The following is a 22633-nucleotide window of genomic DNA, read 5'->3' as shown; positions in this document are numbered from 1 at the left end:
GCAGGCTTCGCAGTCCCTGGATTCGTGTTCAGGCGAAAGGCAGAGGTTTCACACCTCGTGTAGGTCCTTGTGTGGGAACTTAGCACCACACGTTGGACATTTCTTGAATGGAGTCCTTTCCATGGACCCCGGGCTTGACTGCGTCGAGAAAGGCCTCCTGTTCGTCGACGTAGATCAAAGTTTTTTCTTCGATGTTAAAGTCGAAACGCGCCGGAATGGAAATGAAACGCGTACGATAACAATACCGTCGAATTGGAAAGGGAATACGCGCCGATAAGTCACTTCTTTTCGAAGTCGATCTGGAGCGTCTCAATCCTCATCCGAACCCGATGGCGGAAAAAAACAATCTAAGGATGGAGCCGATGCCCATGCGCACTACCAACCAAGGGAGGAGTCACCAAGATACAAAAGACTCTCCAAGAGAAAAACAAAGTGCAATCATCCGAGCCCAACACCAGATGGCGATCTATTCATAATGTACCATCTGCAGCCCATATGCCTCGAACATAATGTTTCACTCCTTGTTAGTTACGTATATTCTGTTTTATTTCATTTCTCTTGAGTTTCGTGTTCAGTTCACACTATTGTTCATTTGATAAAGAATATATTCCATCCAATGCATTTCGGTGGTTAAACCACCTTCATCAGGGAAACATCTTCTTGATTCAAAGTCTCTGCTCGGCTGTGGGTTCCGTGATGTGATTCCTAGCTGTGAGCAACAGAGTAGTTGATTAAAAAACAAGACAACCTTTTCTTGTGGCGGAGTTTACTATGCTTCGGAGCAGGATCGAATATACCGTCTGAAGAAGGATCACCAAATGTAAAGTGACAATCCCCATCCAGCAGGGCCAAGAGGTCCCTCCTGCCTCTGAAGAGCATCCAGTTAATGAAGAAACAAAGCAATTCAGCACAGATCCTGACTGCTGCCCATTCTCAGTCGGTTATTTAAATTTATAACACAGCAGGGCACGTTGCCTGCCTGGTTCAAAAACAGGATGTTATGCTACACTGACATTTCGTTCACCAACCATTCTACTAGGTACCAAAGTTTATAATCCAGGTTAGGAAGACTACTACCTTATTTCACTGCGTGATAGCTAAAAGACAGCCAGCCAGCCTTCCATAGAGAACAGTACTGGATTCCACATCCACTGGAATAATATCACATCAGAAGACTAGAAGAAGCACTTGTTCAAGAACACTCACACTTTTTTACATGACCATTTTTCATTCCATCAAAGACATTTGGGGTCAACAGCAGCTGTACAAATGAACCCCAAAATGGAGGGGGACAATCTGTCAAACAATACCAACAGGGATACATGAATGCATAACAGAGGTGTGAGAAGGTGTTATAACTTGCTTTGGTTGGTGCACGAGGTAGTCATGACCTCCAACCCAGAGAGGCGGTCAAGCAAAATGAAGTGAGTTAGGAGTAAAATACCAATGTAGGATCCTATAACGTTATCTCCGGAAAGGTTGGTGGAAGGGTGGTTTTCTAGCTACAAATCTTTAAAAGCAGTCTAGTAGTCTCCTTGGGTTGTACAAAGTCAATACTCCACTGGAGTTCCCTCAATTTCATACTTTGGCTGCATTTAATTGGCTAACTGCTTACAGCTGTATTAGACCAAGTAACTACGTTCCACTTTCTGGGCTGAACAGCAACTGTTAGGAGTTTTGTTACATTTTGTAAACTATGCATGGAAAAGAATGGTAGTCAAGTGTGTAAAGTTAAAAGCCAGATAACCAAACTGGCACGAGACTAGAGTGGGTAAATGAAAAGAATTGTACAGCTCCTAAGAAACTGAATTAACATATTTGGCAGTCCGTGGACTGGGAGAAGGGGTTCAAATAGAGGATATTCGCTATTTTTTTTGAATTTGCTGGTTTCGGTTTAAAAAGTAATATAAAAAGGCAGACATTACATAGCAGACAACACTTGACTTGGACTGTAAAGCAATATCCTCTGTATTCTAGCAAGCTTTGTTTAGGAGACTACAGGAAGCATCCCAAGTAGTAGCAAACTACCTTGCTGACTAGATCCTTTGAAACATTTCTATTAATGGACCTATGGGAGGCAAAGGGTTCTGAACAACACCCAGGCATCTGTGGCCAGCTAATAGAGATTCCCCAGAGATACATCTTGTTATGACAAACATTTGTGGGGTTGTTTCCATAGAGAGGGGATTACATTGCCTTGCGCTATCTTTTAAATGGGTCAGATCTAAATTCGGGCTGGACTGTTCCCATGAGGCACAGGGTCAGACTGATTTGCATATAGCCATGTCTGAACTGGGGTGGCGGAGTGGGCTAAAGAACGGTGATGGATTAAACCCAGATCTTTTGACTGGGTGTGAGTGTTTGATTAATTCAGATGCTCCGGCCATCACCACCCCCTTTTGTACCGCTTTTGGCCACCATAAGTGTGGCAGGGTATGCTCAGACGTGAGTCCCTTGCTCACTTTGCCACTGGATTCAAGCAAGCCGGGCTGAAGACGGCTGGAATGCCAGACACCGGTCCTCGGAAGCTTGTTTCCGGTCCAGGGAAGACATGGCTTGGCAGTTCGGGCTGGACTGTTCCCATGAGGCACAGGGTCAGACTGATTTGCATATAGCCATGTCTGAACTGGGGTGGCGGAGTGGGCTAAAGAACGGTGATGGATTAAACCCAGATCCTTTGACTGGGTGTGAGTGTTTGATTGATTCAGATGCTCCGTCCATCACCACCCCCTTTTGTACCGCAGATCTAAATTCAGCATAGAACCTGTTAATCCATGCAACATGATTTCACCCATTAAGGCTAGATGAGAGGATACCAACACATTAAATGGAAAAACACTGATCACAGCAAGGGCAGAATTGATTGGAATAATGTTCCAGCAGAAGTGGGCCTTGAAGTCGCAATATTTTTAAATGCAGGGTGGAGAACAAGAGAACTCTTGTTTACACTCACCATGTGTTTGCTAGAACATAATATAACGACTGATACCACCAATGTTATGAAGTTGTTGACAGGGGAATGTTTTAGTCTTCCCATTTTCAAAAGAGACTGTCTTAAATCTGACAAGTCTTTGCTTTTGCCTAGTTTATAGCTATAAGTGTCGGATTTTAGCTATTAGAAGGAACTGGACCTTGAGCAGCCATCTTCTAATTGATTTAAACATGTGGAGGGGAGAGGGGGGAGAGAGAGGGGGAGAGAGCGAAAGAGAGAGATATTGAGAGAGAAAGCGCGAGAGAGAAAGCGCGAAGAGAAGGTGTGTGGGGGGGGGGGGGGTTTCTTTCCATCTTTCACAGTTTCACTTGGACTGGGGTTACTGTTGAAGTTATAAGTCGGTTATTTTTACAAGCCACTTATAACTTCATATCAGAAGATACAGATTAGCAGATATTGGTTCTTACCCATGTGTTTATTGGCATGTTACATACTGGATAATGTTACTTTCTTTGTGCTTTATTTAGGGAGGGGAGGCCTGTAACACTTGCGTCTCTGCATTCTTTTAATGTTCTGCCTTTGGTTAAACAGGAATATGTACATAGTCACAAGCCAAATGCAGAGTATTTCTGACACCTTCAAGGGGTCCAAAAAGAAATTTGACAAAATCTTGTCTCTAATGATTGAATATATGACGTTGTTACCCCATGCATTATTTATTCAGTCAAAGATTCACACGCTGGGTCTTTCTGAGTTAGAGCCAGGTTGTATTCGCTGAACCCAAAACTTAAGGTTGATGGAGTTATTGTAGGCATCCATGAATACAGTTCCTCTGGTGTGGTGTGGTTTATGCAGATGGGGGGTTAGTGGGTGGGTGTGTGTGTGTGGGCGGGGGGTGAGGGTTATAGTTTAGGGTTTAATCTGCTCAGTAAATGCATTTGAATGGGGCAACTTACCTGTCTGAGATTCAACAGAGGATTCTGGTAGAGATAATGGACTCCAAGAACGATATGCCAGGTGTGCGGAACAAATTTCATAAGATATCCTGCCTGAATTTGCTGTTAGAGTGTGCATCACATAAATGTAAATATCATTATTTTCCTCCATATTTCTTGGATTATTAAAAATTAATAAATTCCAGGGCACAAAAAGAACCTTTGCAAAAAACTTACTCCACTAACTAATGAGGCCTTGCATGTCACCTGTATCTTTCACAACATCATAGCAATTATAAAACAAGCACTGGCAAAGTCACTAGTTCTGGTCTTTATAATGATAGTGCTGAGTCACTGGCGTTGCTATGGTTTGTAAAATATTACTTAAAAACGTAAAAGAAAACACATTTCAAAACCCTGAAGGAAAAGCAAGCATGTACATTATATCTCAGAACTGTACTTACATTCAAAGTTTACATGTCATGGTAATTTTTAGGTCAAAGTTTACCAGATAGTGCAGCTGTCTGGTTTGCTGAAGACTTCTTTGGTACATTTTGAAAGCTTCCCTTTGAATTCATTCCGCCCATTACCATTAGCTTTGCGTTTTGTAACTCACATTTGCTTGCCTTCTATTTGCTGGCTTTATTTGTTTTAGGCTTTGCAGCTAAAGTTCATTCCTCCCGTGGAGGGTAGCCTGTTTACTGGTATTCTTCCAAGAGTGCTCGCTTTCTGTAAACAGGCCTTTACATTTTGTTCTTATCTTGCCACATCCACTGTGTGCTGTGCATTCAAAGACGGAGGTTGAATGTTAGCCTCTGACTTCCAAGGGAGCTTGGTGCTTACTTTTCTTTCTCCGACTTTCAAAGTGAGAGAATTTATCTGACAATCTGCATGTGCAAGAAAAGGCTTTTTTCTAGAACACAACAAAATGTAAATGCACTGTGCAAATATTTCAGAATATGTAAAAATTAGAAAAGCACAAATGAAGCACACTTTTTTGTAACTCTGAAGTGTACTAGAAACAAATGTTTTAAGAGGGCTCAAAATAAATCAATACACTATGTGATGCCATTCCCACCATTATCATTTGAGTAATGTATTGTTTTATCAAGCAAAACTGTATGTCTGTGCAAATATAATGGCCCTTTCAATTGAAAATGTGTTGCCTGTAATGGCAGTGCACTACCACACCAAGCATACTCCACATCACTCTATTCCACGCTCCTCCACTCCACACCACACCACTCCACGTCACTCCACCCCACACACCATGTCAATTAAATCCACACCATGTCAATTAAATCCACGCCACTCTACACTACTCTACTCCAGTCCGCTTCCCGACACTCCTCTTCACTCCACGCAACTCACTTTTAGACATGCTGAACAGCAGCCAAGCTAGTGTACAATATGGCTAAATACATTGGCAAAGCAAATAAAGCTCTTGCAAAGGCAAGACATATTGGCTTAGGCAATGCTTGTTCAAATACTTCTTCAATCATGAACAGAATTCAAAAAGAATAAGGAAGAGTCAGAATGTAAAGAGAAGTGTTTGTCAATGCCTAATTTACTTTCCATAGGATTCAGCCATTTAGCCCTCTGCAGTAGTCCAGGCAACAGATGTATGGCCCTCCAGGAGAAGTGCGATGCTAGGCATACCTTTTGCCATTAGACACCAGTTAAGCCAGCAGCAGATGACCATGCCCCTACCGCCATAAAAGATTTTGTGTGCCAAAGACGCTGCTTTCAAGCATTATCAGAATGAAGGAGATACAACAAAAACACTTAATTTTTGCTCTTCACCCATCCCCAACAAATTTATTCCGGTTTCTCAGATTTTATAGACAATAAGGGAATGGTAGGGAGTAAAGCAACACGGAGCCAACACGGAGCCCGCATGATTTTGAGAGGGGGGCGGGGGAGCATCACATAAGGGAGAGAGCTAGAGACGACATGCACGCATAAAATGCTGAATGAAAAAGGAAAAATAGGTCTCTAAATGTGGGCAGTGGAAGGATTTAAGGTAAGCAATCAAAGGGATCGTAAAGAGAGTAAACTCATAGGAAGGAGTAATAACAAGAAGAGAAACAAACCACGGAATAAGAAGTAAACAAATTAAAATGACAAAAAGGCCAACTTATAGTGAGCAATGAGCAGGTTGTAAAGTCACTGTAAGTTCAGAATAGGTCTCTCACAACCCAGACAGCTTGCGCTGTCAGGTAGGTGAGACCCAATAAGAAAATCAAGTCTGTAGTGCCAGCACAATAGGACAGCGTGGTTTGAATACAGGATTATTTCCTTTTACAAGGAGCTTCATATGCAAGCACATTTTGCACAGAGATGGTAATTCAAAGAAAGCTGCTTTGGTTCTCTAAAAAGGCAGTAATTTTGAAGAAAGTGTTGTGTGTCCATTTTACCTTTGAAACCTCTTATTTGGAAACTGCTTCTCTGCTTGTAATGGACTCCCATCATTGATGCTCTTATCCATCTCTGTATGAAATATGCACCAGGAGACCACATAAAGAAACATTTGTTTCCATGGCCAAGTAGGTCACGCTAGCATTCTCTGGACCGTCCTGTAAAGCAAATGTGATTTTACACTGTCTACAGAGGCCTTGATTGTTCATCCCAGAGTATTCCAAATGGTATTCAAGAAGTGACTGCCATACAAATTACACCTCCCTCATGGCAATAACTTAATATGGGTAATTTATTATCACCAATGTTGCATAAATGAATAGGAAGTATGCAGACACATGTAACTAATAAGATAATAACGCACAGTATTTGCAATGCAAATGGTAGGGCAAAACACTCCCATTTGCCATGCAAAACAAGAATGGAAATCAAATGAGGTATTTGGCAAAACATTCTCTACATGCAACGACTGAATAGATAACGAGAATACACTGCTTGGATCTATTAACCCCCAGGCAACCACTCCCTCGCTGGTTTCTGCCCCTCTACATTCTTGGATCTAGCTGTGTGAGAGTTAACAGTGCGATCGCTCAAAACAGCTTGAGTCACAAGACCATGTTTGACTGCTAGAATCTGGCTTTCATGGGAGCGCCCAAGACAGTCTCTGAATCAAGAAGATAAAAGGGCAAGTGTCCTGCCCTCCACCTAATCCCACATTTCATAATTTCTGCCTCTTCCTGATCTCAGCAGGTGGGTATGCACATCTGTTCTATTAAAAATATTCCCTTTTGTTCCTCCTTGATCTAGTATGCTATGGCCCAAGGTTGAGAGAAAAGAGCTCCACAGAGTGTGCCATAGATCACTCGCTCTGGAGGCAGATACCAACCAGTCGTCTAAATATGGATACAGAAGTGGCATTTCTAAGGGTAGGAGTGGGGAAGGGAAACTATTTGATAAAATGATTGTGGGTGTACCTACCTTCAAGGGGGCGATACAGTGTCTGTAGTTTTATGAGGGACAGCGTCTTTTGAAAGGACATCAGGGAAGTGTAAGAAAGTGGGTTAACGTTTGGAGTTGGCGGTTACCCACCTCAAGAAATAAATTACATTAACTTGTCAGGGTGAAACTTCAAAATTACTAAATCAACCTGCACTCAAATCCTCTGGTAGCTATAGCACAGAGCAGCCAGGTATAACTTAGGGCAATAACTAAAATATTTATGCAGTACCAAAACAGTAATAAAGTCAAAACCACACAAATAAAAACCCAAACCGAATTAGAAAAAGAGAATAATATGTAATAAACAAAATGACACCAAAACAATAAACTACAATAAGGGGAACCAGAAATATGGATTTAAGTTTTGAGTAAAAATAGCATTAAAAAAGCACAAACCGCTAATTATAGTCTAAGGAAGCGGAAGACAAGGACCGAAGAGCAATTTTAGGCCGAACGCGATGAAGCACGAGTCAAACAGACGAAGCAGGCTTGTCCAAGTTAAAGGTTTTACCTTCTGACTTTTTCCATGGAGCTCAAATGCCTTCAGCGGGGCAAGGCTGAAGCTGTATTCAAGAAAAGTGCAGTGAAATCAGACACCTTTGCCGAGAAGTCTTGGAAGTCCAGTGCTCTAAATCCCACTTTTCATGGTTTCTGGAGCAATTCCTTTGGGTCATTTCTAAAGCTCCCAGGACCCCAAAGACAGTACTTAGTGGTGAGTGTTTACTCAGACAGACACCACCAGCAGGTTTCAGTGCAGAGCCAGTTGGTCACTACAGGAAAAATGCTTTTTGCAGTTTGGTGTGCCCCTGTAGCCACACAAAGGATGCAAGCTAACTGATCTTTGAAGTCCACTTCTTAATCCTGGGTACAAGACGGAGCAGGTTCAGTCCTTCAACACACCTTTTAGGTCACAGACAGCAAGTCCAATCTTCTTCTGATAATCCACAAATCTAGGGAGGTTCGTGGAGGGTGCTTTAGCATGCAAAATGTTATGGTTGGCGCTAGCTAATGTGTGGGGATGATTAGTGTCTCCTCACAAATCAATGGTGTAAAAGGTCATAGGGGTAACCCTACCCATATTTTTAGGTCGAGGCTACCGTCGCACTGCGTAAACAGTGGGCGGAGCCAAAGATTTTATGTTGTGTAGTATGAGGGCTTGAACCCACCCCTCTTCTCCATTGGCTGGCCTCATAAATGCTGGCCAGCCCTTGGAGGAGAAGAGCGTCACTTGGTTCTAGCCCCGGCTTGAGCAGATTCGAGCGCGTTTTTCTCTTTTTTTTTAAACCCTGCCCCTTTTCTAGTGGTGGGCGTTACACCCTCCCTCTCGCCGAGGTCCCAAACTGACCTAAACATGCCCCTCACTCCAAAAAATTATGGGCGTTTCTCTGAGCCATTTGTGAATGACCTCGGAGAAACATGGCGGTGTGGAGCGCTCCTCTCTTGCCTTCCAAGATCGTAAGGCAAGAGAGGAGCGCTCCACACCACCATGTTTCTCCGAGATCACTCACAAATGGCTCAGAAACGCCCGTTATTTCCGGGGGGGGGGGGGGCGGGGGGAGGGAGAGGGGGCTGGCATGACACCGCCGTGAAACTTTAGAGGAAACTCTCCGTCTTCCCTTCTTCCCGGCCGCGCGCCACGCAGGGGCTCCTGTACTCGTTTCCCTTTGCCTGTACTAATTTAAAATACTCTGCATTCAAAAGCAGTGAAACACACTCTTATTCCTTTCCAAAACCCTGCGCTCGTACCTCCCTCTCTGTAGACATAAATCAGAGTGTGCCCAAGAGGTGTCCCACCCCTCGGCGAGGTTCTGCTCCAAGCCCGGCCCACACGCGGGACACCACGGCGGTGGAACTCTCCCACGGCTGCTCCTCCTGTACGAGCGCCCGCGGCTCCGTTTACACGCCGCTTCACCTCCGATGACGACAGACGGCAGCGGGGCATGGCCATGTGATGGTAAGCATGCCGCCACCGCCTCAATAACGCCTCTTGCCGCCTTCCTTTTTGGCCTCACCACGCCCGTCATGACCGCAGCAGACACCCCAGGCCGTAGCAAGTCTTCACGGCCCGCAGCACACAGGATTCGCAGCGCATCAAGCACTGCTTCACCTTCCGCCATAATTTCTTACGAGCGATAAATTCCCTGCAAAGGTGACGATATCCCCTGACTAAAATTAATGCTTAGCGTCACAGAGAACGAAAGGCTAAATACCTACACAGATGCCCTCCTGACAAAAACACCCATACTTATAGCCTACCTGTACCCCACGCGCCGAGTGGATCGTTCCACCGCGCCAAAAATCCCAGGCGGACACTGGCTCGCGCCCTGTTCCCCCTGGGTCCCCAGCAAAGGGCAGCATTTTGATAATCAGTTCAACTTTACTAAACAGGGCAATTGTCTGGTGCGGTAGTAGCCGCAGAAAAGAGCAGGAATCCTCATAACGAGATTGGGGGTGGGGAGCAAGTAGAGGAAAAGACTGGAGGGGGCAAGGCAAGCTTAACGGGAGTCATTTTCATCTCAGCAACACAGCTGGCAGCCTAAACCCTCTGCTCCGACCTAACCAGCCCCCCACCCTCCCAGACATTTCTAGCCTCTTCCAGCGTAAATGTCCCCAACATTTGGCGAGACAAATGCTTTAAATCCCTAAAAGTTTGAAGCTACACTACCCAATAATAAATGCATTTTTAGTGGGTCAGATGTGATCTGCCTGTTATGCTCTGGGAGTCATCTGAGCAGAGGCGTGGCTGCAGGGAGGTTCCTTCATCCTTTGTGCTTTCACAGCGCGTGCAGACAGGTGGCTGCAAAACCTAATGGTCGAGTGTGTGAGAGGTAACCCAGTGCTGCTGCAATGACGATTCTGTGGCAGAAACCTCCATATGTAAACTGCTGCCATTAGACATTTTAACACACATTCATTCGCCAGTACATCTATCACAAGACAAGATGCTGAGCACCTTGTAAGAGTAAAATACTTGATACTACAAAATTTCATACAAACATGTTTTCCAGTTAAAAAAAGTACTGTTGCCTGCGGTGGGTTGTCATGGACAGAACAAAAGCTTGTTCTTTTTAGCAGTTCTAATTTGTCCAACTGTAAATAATCCCAGAGTGCACCTCACTACTAAAATCCAAGATGAGAAAAACCTTAATCTCTTGTGCAGATCTCTTGTATCCACGAAGAGGGGTGGGCTGGAAATCATGAAGCTCTTTCTCCGGTGTCCAGTTCTGGGGGTAACTTCTTTTCCACTGGGTTTAAAGCAAGCCTGGCTAGTGTGGTCCTTGGGGACAAATGTTTTCTCTTCTTTGAATCTCTCCTTACACTAAACTATGAATGGGCAAGCCTCCTTTTTGCCCCTTTCACATTATTGATTTTCCTGGCCCCACCTCAACTGTCCTTTCTGAGCAGACAGGGATCAAATGCTCCAAGCCCAGTTTATCCGGTCATCAGGTCTAAGCCATGGTCTGCCCTGGGAGCAAATTGCACACCTCATCAAGGTGAAGTACAAGGAAAATGTAACCTTCTACGCATTCCTTTTCCTAAATGGTTATTAAAAATATAACTTCAGCAATAATTGGATTTTTATATAAATACAAAAATTGTCTTGGAATTACTATTTTTAGCTGTTTCCTGTCAAAAGTTACAGATTAAAGTTTACAATCTGTACATTCCCTAGGATCCAGCTACGGCCCTGCCAGTAAAAATAGCTTTTGGGGTTTAGTCACTGGAGGGCCATAGCAACGTTATTTTTTTGTATAAATACAATTTTTAAAGGGCGCAGAGCTAGCTGCCATGCTATGAGAAAGCAGACTGCCCTAGCACCTTGTCAAACGCAAACACCTGTCCCACTGCAGCCGTTGCACACGAATCTCAGGACCTAGCAGGGTGTCTCTGTGCTTCCAGTGGGATCCTCCGGCATTCGAGCTACTGCACAGATTCCGGCCTTGGATCTTCAAACTGGCGGCCTCTCAATACTAGTGAGGACCACGTAGATTGAGGGAGTGACCATTCCGGGAGTGTCGCACACACCTTTTTGCGCTCAGTGGGGTGCTTCTGAGCTTTTGGAGCAAGGCAGGGGCCCGAAGTAGATCGCAGAGCTGAGCCGACATACCGGGCATTGACAGAGCATGTGTATAAGCTGGTGCACAAGATCAGCCCAGCCCTACTATGGAGGCATATGAGGTCTAAGAACTCATACCCTGGCACAGCATTGGCACGGACAGAGGAGGGCCCTGGAAGTAGCCAGAGGGGAAGTGTGCCTGTCAGGAGAGTCTTACTCTTCCCCCTTCCCCCCACCCTTGAGAGAACTTAGTTGGTGGTTGCCACAGTGGTCACCTGGGACCTCCCTGCTTGATGGGGCCTCGCCTGCTGCTTGTACCAGATTAGAAACACTGCTGACTACTATGAAGAACTGACAACCATTTTCTGTTTCGGAGTGGCCTTATATCGTACCGCGGATTAACTTTTTGCGGGCAATATTTACTGTGCACTTGCCGCCTTGAGACACTCAGTGGCCTTCTAGTTCATTTTACTGTTCTCAATATGCGGTCTAAAATGGTGACGTTTTCTCTATTTACTTGTGGCCCTCCTAGTGTGAGCTTAAGTGGAAGTTCTTCAGAGAGCTGGATGGTATGATGTGAATACTATAGGGGGGAAATGAGCAAACCGTGTGTCGCTGAAGACACCGTGTCTGCGGGTGGAAAAGGGTGAGCTAACTGTGTCTTATTTTAAACTTCACTACTTGGTGGCACAACTAACGTGGATAGCCTACTGGAGGGCTGCACTGTGGGATGGAGTGGGCCATGGAGAGCGTGGCCTGCCCTCCAAGGATCTTTTAACCATTATATTGCTAAAACCCAAAGCAGTATCTACGGTTTGAGATATCAAAAGTTCTGATTAAAGCAGCACGCTACGTTTAAGCTAGGGCGCTGCACCAGACACACACTAAGTTGTCATCCACTACTGAGCTGCCGCTGCTGATTGCGCTATGTTGGGGGCAGATTGGGAGTTGGTCGAGACTTCGTCAGTGAAAGGAACTGGGGATCACTAGAATAGGTGATGTATTTGTGTGTTTGAAATCTGTCTTTCAATGGAATTCCAGGAGACATACGATCTAACAGTAGGGCATTTTTTACTCCACAGAGCTTTGTTGCATGGGGCACGAGTTGTGGGGTCATGGCATTGCAGAACCACAGGAGCACGAATGCCTGCGTTTTATATATTTCTAACAACTGGCCGGACAAAGGCGGTCACCTTGCTATACAGGGCATTGTTGAAAGGGCACAGCCAGACCAGACACGTTTGAGAGAGCACGGAGATGAGGACTTGGGAACACCATTGAATGGCAGAGCTCAGGAAAGGGGTGTTGGAACTCACCCCCAAAGTGTCTGGAAATGCTTGCTTCAAGCTCATTCTATTCTACTTTCGACATAGGGGATACTTCATCCCTCGGGCCTACATGCCATGTTCCCCAGCGCAACACCGGCCTGTCCTTAATGCCTTGTGGAGGATGCAGGCTTCTTCCACATGGTTTAGTCTTGCCCGTTGTTGAGAACATACTTATCCACTTTCTTCCAGGTAATTTGCCGGACTACTGATCGGAGCTTTGAGCTCCCTCCCCAACGGTATTTACTGGGCCTAAATGACCATAGGGCAGCCCGGAAGGTTACTGATTGAAAATCAGCCTGTGCATGCAAACCAGAGGCGACCCAGAAGGAAGAAAACAGGGGTGTATGTAAGGTACTGATTTTGCCCCAATGGGACACCATACTGAGGGTTTGCCCCAGACTGGGGCCCACTGTCGGGGCATTCTTTCCCTTCTACGGAGATGCAGGGGATGGTTCCAATCCAGTTGACCTTCCTTTGAACTGTTTGGAGTGGGTTAGCTTGATTGACTTTGGGTGCCCGGATCGGTGTGGATGCATTGATTGATGTCCGAGGCTCTGCCTTGGGGGTTGGGGATGTTGTAGCACGCTGCCCCCACAAGCTTGTCCTGGGTAAATGAGCCCATTTGCTGTCCTCCCCTCTTGTGCCCCTGATCTGCAGGCCGCTAAGGCACTGGATGCTTCCCTATGATGTAAACTGTTATCACTAAATTACTCTGCTTGCCTACTAAACTATTGCACAGAGTTCAAAAACCAGTTTAAATAGGGTCCAGAAAAAAAAAGAAAAAAAGATCTTTTGGAAAGAGTTTTAGCACCTGCTAAATGCAGACACCACAATTATATACAAGCATTTAGAAATGCAATATTTTTTCCATCAAAGGGCAAAGTAGTAAAAGTTAACATAAGCTTGCCAGGGATGAATGTTCCAGTTTGGACTGGGAGCGTGCAGCAGTTCCGCAGGATTAATTGCTGCCAGGGCGCACTGGTCTTCCAGGGAGTAAGGCTGTATCTTCTTGGCAGCTCCTACTGCAGTGAAGTAGGTCTGAACCAGCCAGCCCTATTTCCATCTGGTGTTGCTCACAGTGGTACCTCCTGTTTTGCCATTCTGCTTCCATTCGAGGGGATTTCAGATGCCAACTTTCGCCCTGGCCACGGAGTATGCGGTCAGAAGCTAAATTCCTCAGATCTCCACCCAGCACTAGTGGTCCAAACTGTCATGCATTTTCTTCCAGACTGTGTGGCAAGTAGATGTTGAGAATTAGAAAGCATTTGGCGCGTACACAGCTGCCATAGCCCACATCGGCTTTCAGAACAAATTAGGAATCATGCACAAGTCAAACAGATCTACAGCTTGCCAATCACGGGCAGTGTGACATTTGATGGGTGCAGCGTACCTGAAGAGGATTTTTGGGGCAATACATGAGAAATCACATAATTTCCCCAGGCAAGAGCCTGGACCAGCTGTTTGCTTTGCCAGAAGGCAGTACTTTTTCCGAGAATTATGATCACATTTATTAGTTAAACTGCACCTGAAAAGTCATGCTGACAACCACACTGCACAAGCTCCTACTTTTCAACTCTCCACCCAATAACATTTCCTGCCCCAAAGAAACCATAACAATCCCTGTACCTGCAAGGCTTCAGACGCAATCAGTGTAGTATCCTGTGGGCCTCGTGACCCAGACTAACATCACCTTATAGTCCTCATCCTTTCAATTTAAGTGCGTCTTTCTAAAAGCACTCGAAATTAAACATGAACCAGTCTACATAGCTGTGAGATTAAGTGGATTTTTTCAGTTATTGGCACCATGTGGGGCCCCTGAAAAATAATGTGGAACAACAATAAACCTAAAAGGCTAAATATGAATGTACACTGGAAATCAACTTGTTCTGCTTCAAGTGCAAGGCAGTGTCACTGCAGTGACTCTGCAATCTAACAACCTGCCAGCTTCTCTCACGTTAGAACTGCTACATGTTCAAGAGCCAAAGACAGCTGGCTTGGTTGGTGCTGGAAAACACTTGCTTCTGTTCTACAATTTGTCCAGGAAGCTATGCAGTGCTGGCATTCCTTCCTCAAGTCCCTTGCATTTTTGACTCAGTGACAGTCTGGGCAGAGCAGCACGTGGCAGAAAATGGGTCACCAGGCAGAATCTGTAGGTAGTCAAACACACACTGGGGTAAAGCGGGACTACATGAATTAGACCTATGTCTGCTTGAACACCAAAATACTCGCTTACAGGCATGTATGCCTTAAGCACAAAGATTGATGGCACCCATAATCTGGCATTACTAACACACTGTCACACTTCTTGTTCAAGACATTAGATTCTTCCAGTCACTGGATTGGAACACTGAATATCCACCACATACATTTGCTCTATGAGCCCAGGCAGAGTTGTCATGTATGCATGCAAAGAGCACTTTCTGGCAGTGGGAATAATTTAGATTTTTCACAGCCTGCTGGTCAGAAAATCTGGATTTTATTAAGGACACGGAGGCTAATATTATGCAAATTCTCCTTTATTGCCACAGCTCAGCAGTAACAATGAAGAGAACATAGAACTTGTGAACATTCTAGAAAGGTATATAACTCATGGACACACAGCCATCTTCCTTCTTTGTTCAATGCTGCGAAACAAAAGGATAAGGTCAAGAAATATTCCAACTTGAAGAGAGACGCCAAACGAAACATCTTCATCTTTGTAAAACAGGAGACGAAAAATCCTTATTCTGAAAGAAGTAATATAGATGTTAAAAAATATAACCCATGGGAGGGGTGAATAGTGGAGGGATAATATTAGCCTCCGTGTCCTTAATAAAATCCAGATTTTCTGCCCAGCATGGCATGACACGGAGGCCAACATTATGCAAGTTCAAAGTGAATTGAGAACATTATCAATCACATTATTAATAGGTCTAAAATAACATTTTTTAAACATAGTTTCATTAGACCAATCTGCGGCTCTTAAAATATCTTGGGAGCCCTCCACCAAGCATAAAAGCTTTAGAAGCTGAAGCACCTCTAAGAGAATGCGCACCAAATATTGAAATGTCAACACCACATTCATTCATTACTTCTTTCACCCATCTTGCGAGAGTAGGAGAAGAAACTGGTTTATAAGGAGATCTCTGGGAGATCAGGAGTTGTGTCTCGGAACCTCTCAAATTGACAGTCCTTCTTTCATATTCTTTAATACACTTAACACACAATCTTTCATTCTCAGGAAAGAAAGGATAGAAGATAGAAGAAGACATAGTTTTAGTCCTTTTTTAAGATAAAAGCAAACCCCTTCAGGTTGAAAGGCCCTGCTTGAAACGTCTAATGCCTTAACATCTGAAGTTCGCCTGAAGGAGACTAAACAAAGCAAAACAGTATTTTTATAAGAAATGTGTTTGAGGGAGAGGGCATCGTTCTCTCCCCATGAAGAGAAGACACAAAATGTTTCTCACGTCCCACAAGGCTGAGTATTTAGGAGTTGGAGGGTTGAGAACACGCATGCTTCTCATAATTTTTTGGGTCAAAAGACTTTGACCAACAGAAACACCATCAACTAAGGAGTGACCTGCAGCTATCGCGGATCTATAAACATTGACAGTTCTATAACTGAGGCCAGAGGCAAAAAGTTCTGAAAGAAAATTAACCACTTGAACTAAATCAACTGAAACGGGATCATGATGTCGTTGAAGACACCAGCGAACCCATTTGTTCCATGCCAATCAATATGCCTTCCTTGTGCCAGGAGCCCAGGATTCAGATATGAGTCGGAAAGCATTGTGCGAAAGGCCAGGGATTTGCCATTGTCGCCTGAAATCTTCCAGGCCGTCATTACTAAAATGCCTTGCTCTAGGAGGGGATGAGATTCGCCCTGAGGGCCCAGGAGAAGACGGATTGAAAGATGGGATCAGTATTGGAAAGTCTATTGCCATCTCCAAAATGAGTGGGAACCATGCTTGAGACCTCCAGAGAGGGGCTATCACTATCATACCCTGAAGGTATCTGCGAGCATGTAAGAGGAGGCGCGGGAGCATTACAAATGGCGGGAAGGCATATGGTTTTAAGTTTTGCCAATTCTGGAGGAAGGCATCAACTCCGGATGCTTGAGGGTCTGGCCTCCAGCTGAAATATTTCGTTAACTGGGTGTTCAGTCTGTCTGCAAAGAGGTCTGTCCTGAAGGGGCCCCATTGTTCTTGAATGGTCAGAATTATCTTTCTGTTCAGTTTCCAATTGCTGGAATCCCTGGAGAACCAATCTGCCACACCATTGTTCAAACTAGGGATATGTTCCGCCGTGACTGATAGTCCCTTGTTCAGGCAATAGTCCCAGAAAAACTTCGCTATTTCTGTCAGGCTCTTCGAATGTGGTCCTCCTAGTTTGTTCACGTATCTCACCGCAGAGACATTGTCCATGCAAAGCATTATAGAACATTTCATAGTTTGAGTAAAGCTTCGAATTGCAAAGGAACCAGCTAAAAGTTCCAGACAATTGATATGCAAGTTCTTCTCCTCGCGTGTCCACCGCCCCCCTGTCGACAGATTGGCACAAGCTGCCCCCCAACCTTCTAGACTTGCATCCAACACTATTATCATGTCTGGGGATTCGCCGAAGATCGCTCTGCCATTCCATGCTTCCGCATTCTTCAGCCACCAAGAGAGTTCTTCCCTGGACTCCACGTCCAGGCTGGTCATTTGAGTGTAGGATTGTGACATCTTCAGAGCCTTCGCTTTGAGTCTCTGAAGAGCCCTGTAATGAAGAGGGATCCCACTGCACTTACCTGCGGAAAGGGTCTTGTTTCTCCTATCTCCACGTGAGAATCTTCCTCTGCCGCGTTGTCTCTGAGGGTAAAAGGTCTGGTTTCCGTAGAATGATGATTGTTGATATCTGTTACCACGTCCAAAATAGGGTCTGGAAGAGGATTGACCTCGGCCGGGGAAACGACCCCTCATTCTCCCGGCCCGGCCAAAAACTCTATCTTGGAAGACTTTTTTAATTTCACGTTGGGACTTTTGGATTGAGCTAAAAGCACCAACATATTTGGCCATATCGCGTATGAACTCTTCTCCAAAGAGAAGTCCTTGGGAGTTTGGGCCTGTCTCCTTATTTGCTAATTCAATAAGTTTAGGGTCTATTTTAAGTAGAATCCCTTTCCTACGTTCGTTAGACAGGGCAGTATTGGCATTGCCAAGGAGGCAGATAGATCTTTGAACCCATTTGCGCAGTTCTTTAGGGTCAACGGGGATGCCTCCGACATAGGCATTCTCTGCCAGATCAAAAATCTTAGATAGTGGGCCAATAATATCCAGAAGGCGGTCCTGACATGACCTGAGCCCCTAGTCTATGCAGTTTCTCGGGTCTTTGGCACCTTTAGCTATAAATGCAACGACCTTAGGGTCTAATTCGGGGGTGAAGGCGATTTTATCTGGAAGTGATGGGCGAGGACATTCCGATCTCAATCTCGATCTCACCTCCTTAGGAATTTCCCTCCTTAGCCAAAAGCTAACATAGTCTGCGACATGTTGAGATGGTAACCATTCGGGAGAAAGGGGATGTCTTATTAGTAAGGGGTCAAACATATTATCCCCAAAGGGGTCAGTGAAGCCCATCTTGGAACCTGATGCCTTATTTGTTCCTTCCGGGCTCTCCCCGGAGTCATTCTCCCAGACCTCAACGTCCGAATCAAAAGGAGATGAGCAGGAGAGGTCTATCTCCGCATCATGATGATCGTCGCTATCGATATTTATAGGTGAATCTGGACCGGATTCTTGTCCTTCTGTGGTGCCCGAGGCTCCGTTCTGATCTCCGCCCTGGTGGCGAGACTGAGCCGATTTCGATGACACCTTATGTTTTTTTGTGGAGAAGGTAGGTTGTTCTCCAGCGGCTCTTTTCTTTGGGGCCTTGACTGCCCTTTCTTTAGTGCTTGAAGTGCGTGTGTGAGCACCACTAGTGGAAGGCCATGCCCCCGTAAACTTTTCAAAATTCTTATTTATGGTGTCCAAAAATTTTTTATTAATGGTTTCGTTAAAGGAGGTCATGGCTTTATCCATGGGTTTAGAAACCAACAGTTCCAACTTTGCATCTATTGAGGCATCAGGGTTAGAAGACATTGTCAAATACAAGGTAAAAAAGGACAGGATGCCCAGTAGCCTTTAACCCTTATTTTAAGAATGTCCAGCAGTCTTTTACCCTATTAACAAGGTAAGTTAAGCACAAGCGCCTCAAGAAAAAATATGTTGGTTTTATAATAATACTACCTTAAGTTAGACCAGTTCCCCCCCCCCTTTTTTTTTTAAGTATAAAATGTCATTAGCGAGAGAAAACTGAGTAAAAGCTAAGAGATCGCGATCGTGGTGTCAACTGCCGAAGCTGGTTCGTAACTAGGGCAACGACGCGTTTGTGCGCGTTGCTAAGGGCTTTTCCTCTAAGGCACGTACCCTACGCGGCGCGCGTCAGAGGCGAGTCGCGAGGGAAGGGAAATGCCGAAATGACGAGAAGACGTCCAAGAGAGGAGAGGGGAGGTAAGCGAAAGGCGCCGACACGCCAGGGTAACAGGCCGTCGATCCGGCCGGGGTGCGGGCGGCGTCCGCATAGTAAGGAGATCGCGTTCGCGTTTAAAAGATGCGAAGAGGGAGGAGCGGGGACACGAGTCCCGAATATGAGGAAGGGGCCGGAAAGGTACCGGGAATGAAGGCCGAGAAGGCGGGCATCAGGAAAACAGATAGAGATAACGATTAAATGAACAGATGCACAAAAAGTATAGACAAAGCAAAAAGAAACACAGTAGTCCTCGGAAAGGAGAGAGAGAGAGAGATATTAATGAATGAGCGTAAGGTAGGGTCAAGTGGACCCAGATATGCGACAATAGGGTGAAAATCAAGCAAACACGTGCACCAGAAAGGACGAGTAAAAAGGAGGCACTTATCTGTGTGAGCAGCAGCAACAAAGAAGGAAGATGGCTGTGTGTCCATGAGTTATATACCTTTCTAGAATGTTCACAAGTTCTATGTTCTTTTCATTGTTACTGCTGAGCTGTGGCAAAGGAGAATTTGCATAATGTTGGCCTCCGTGTCATGCCATAAAATCAGGCCACCACCTCTCTGGATTAAGTCAGCGTGGAGGATCTCAAAACGCTCTCTTTAGTAGCACTCTGGTACCCACTCATATAACTGTTATTTATTTCATTCAAGCGCTGCACTCTTTTGGGGGAAGGGAAGTGAGCATTTTGGGCCCTCTGCCACCAAGTCCAAAAACTCCAGATCTTGGTGCTTCAGTGACATTTCATTCAGACTTTTTGTGTGCAAGCTTCTGGTGGACACTCGCTGCTCTCTTTGTCAATATGTTCAGCCAAACCATCCTGGAAGATTTGATTTCTTATGTAGAAATGATTTTGCTTGCTGGCAGACTGGAAAGGCAGAATACACTGGATTATTCAGCGACTGTCTCACAGTATGACACAATAGGGTCACATTTTGAAGTTATGCATGATCTTCCTACTGATGCTTCAGGCAGATTTCCAAATGCAACTCTCCAGCTCCAGTGATGATCTGATCTCCAGATGTTTCAATGATGCACTGCACCCATAGAATCCGGTTTGGTAAATGTTTTCGCCCTTTGACCAGATTGGCTTATCGGCAGGGACTAACAACCAGGCTCACACTGAACTTCAACCACCCTCATGTGGACATGCTCGAATGTGGTGATGGTACAAGTAGTCACCTGGAAGTGATCCCCAAAAACCAGTATGACGATGTTGTCACAAGGCTTGTCCTCAATCTCATATGACTGGCACTCTGGGTGGAAAATAGATATAAATCTTTCATTTTGCCAGGAGTGTAATTTATCCCCATGATTCAGACCATTAGGCCAGCTGGAACTACATCGGAGAACACTTGCAAAAAAAACATAGAAGCGACTACTATCCATTGTGGGTCCCAGTTTGAAGATGTACACCATCAAGGGGCTTCTGAGGGCACGGCTCAATATGAATTGAAGCCTCATTATGAGGGGGTTGCCTCGTACAAGGGCTCAATAAAAGGTATTTCTTAGCAGTAAGTGGGGAAGGCAAATGGAAGGTGAACTTCTTCAGCAGGGCATCTCCATCTTGCAGCCAGAGTTTAAACACCATTGCACAGCTGTTTGCCATGCTTCTCTGGTCTTCACTGTCAAGAGTGGTGTCTAGATTCTCAGTCAGCTGAGCATTAGCAATCTCTTCTTTCTTGAAGAAGAGGTTAAGGACCAGTTTACAGAAGTTGCTTGGAGGCTTCTCTCCCTCCGCGCATATTGCAGACTTGCCAATCTAGTGCTTTGAAGGATACAAACCTCAGCCCTCCCTTAGATTCTACATCAGGTCTTCAATCTTCTTGGTACATTCTGGGGCTCCAAGCTGGGCATCAACCTATGAAACAATCAACTTTGCAGCAAACTACGTGATGAAAAACACAGCAAGCATTTCCAAGATGAAAGTTTAGCTTTGCAGGCCAGACCCAAAGCCAAAAGTACGAAGCAATTGTTAAATCACGATGTAGCCCAAACGGCCAAACTCTCCATCAAGTATGAGGAAATCATTATGTTGGCATTCTCCACAATTTACTGAAAGTTTTGGTATTGTTCCACTGCTTTTGACTGCAGCTGTAGCAGAGAAGGGTTAATTTGTTCACTATCAATACTGGATGAATTCTTTCTGCGTTGGCTTGACACAGGACAATCACAGTCTGTATACATAGTCCACAACTCCCAAAGCACGATTTGTTACACAAAGTGCGGCTGTAACATGACGAAAGGTCAGTGAGCTCTAGAGAGTTAATCAGGTTGCTGAGAAAGACAGTACCATCTTTACTCTATTTGAGGAAAAGTATGTTGTTCTGTGACAGAGCATAAAACAGGGATATGGCAGTTGACTTGATGGTTGGTTTGAGATATTAGCCTTTTTGTTCATGATCGCCTGGTTGTAGTCTATGGAGAAGTTCACCATTTAGATATATGGCAGTGGACTCTCTTGAGATTTGAATGAAGAATAGAGGTGGGTTGGAACTGCTTGCTTCACCCGTGAGACAGAAAGCAGAAACATTTTTTATCCATCTCATATGATGAAAATATATTTTTTTATATTCACTTCCCTTGCTAGATACCTTCAAATCGTATTATCCTCTTTACAGGACATCTGAAAAATAGCCTACTGGTTGAGAATTTGCTTCTGATTTCCAATAGCATCTTTCTGATTAATATAACAGTATTTTTAAGCTAGGGATTTAAGGCAGCCTGTTTTTGTGCATGTACTAGTGCTAACTCCTTTTGGATTAAGCCCATTTCTGCCAGGTACATACTGGAGGAATGGTCTGCTGTAAGAGCCCCTTAAAGAAACATTTCACCTAGGGTTATCTTGTTGGCTGTTCCAAAATGCCTCCTGCTCTTCCTGGTTGGAATTTCAAGGGTGACTAGTCTGCCCACCAATAAGAATGGCTCGCGGGTCCTGTATTTTTACCTTTTAAACTTAAATTGATTAACATGAATGCAAAAACCGAAGCACTTGAGGAACACTTCCAGGTATTTCTAAAGATGCAGATGACATGAAATATACAATCTGGGCATGACTTTTATATCCCTTAATGCTATAAGCAAAAACCTGGAAATGATCCAACACACCACTGCTAGTTTGCAACACTGATACAGCCATCCTAATCCAATGTTTTCTGCACAATGCTTTCTTTTTCCCCACCAGATTGCCTATTGTTTTCCTTTAAAACCACATTAAAACCTCCCCCAGAGAGCACTAGAGAGAGACTGTTAGCTAACTCAAATAATAAATCTGCTACCAGAAATGAATCATTTACTACGGGCTCCTCGCAGTTGCAGTGGGGGGAAAATAGGCAGAGTTGTAAATATAACTAGGGAACTGGGTTGCCAGGCCACAAACTAGAAAGTCCATTTCACTGTGCAGGCTGCTGCAGTACTCCAAGAGGTTCATACTAGCAGA

At 44.7% G+C, this 22633-nt stretch overlaps 1 protein-coding gene and 1 pseudogene across 1 annotated transcript in view; both read right to left on the bottom strand.

The window, feature by feature from the left end:
- NIPA2 (NIPA magnesium transporter 2) overlaps window positions 1–22633 on the bottom strand; it is a 146181-nt gene that overhangs the window by 86897 nt on the left and 36651 nt on the right. The gene's annotated exons all lie outside the window — the stretch shown is intronic.
- Window positions 14696–21631, bottom strand: LOC147697123 (elongation factor 2-like; annotated as a pseudogene).

The sequence above is a fragment of the Lissotriton vulgaris genome, chromosome 8 (genome assembly GCF_964263255.1).
Source record: "Lissotriton vulgaris chromosome 8, aLisVul1.2, whole genome shotgun sequence".
In the NCBI taxonomy this organism is placed as follows: Eukaryota; Metazoa; Chordata; class Amphibia; order Caudata; family Salamandridae; genus Lissotriton; species Lissotriton vulgaris.
This window is presented reverse-complemented; position numbering and strand designations above follow the sequence as displayed.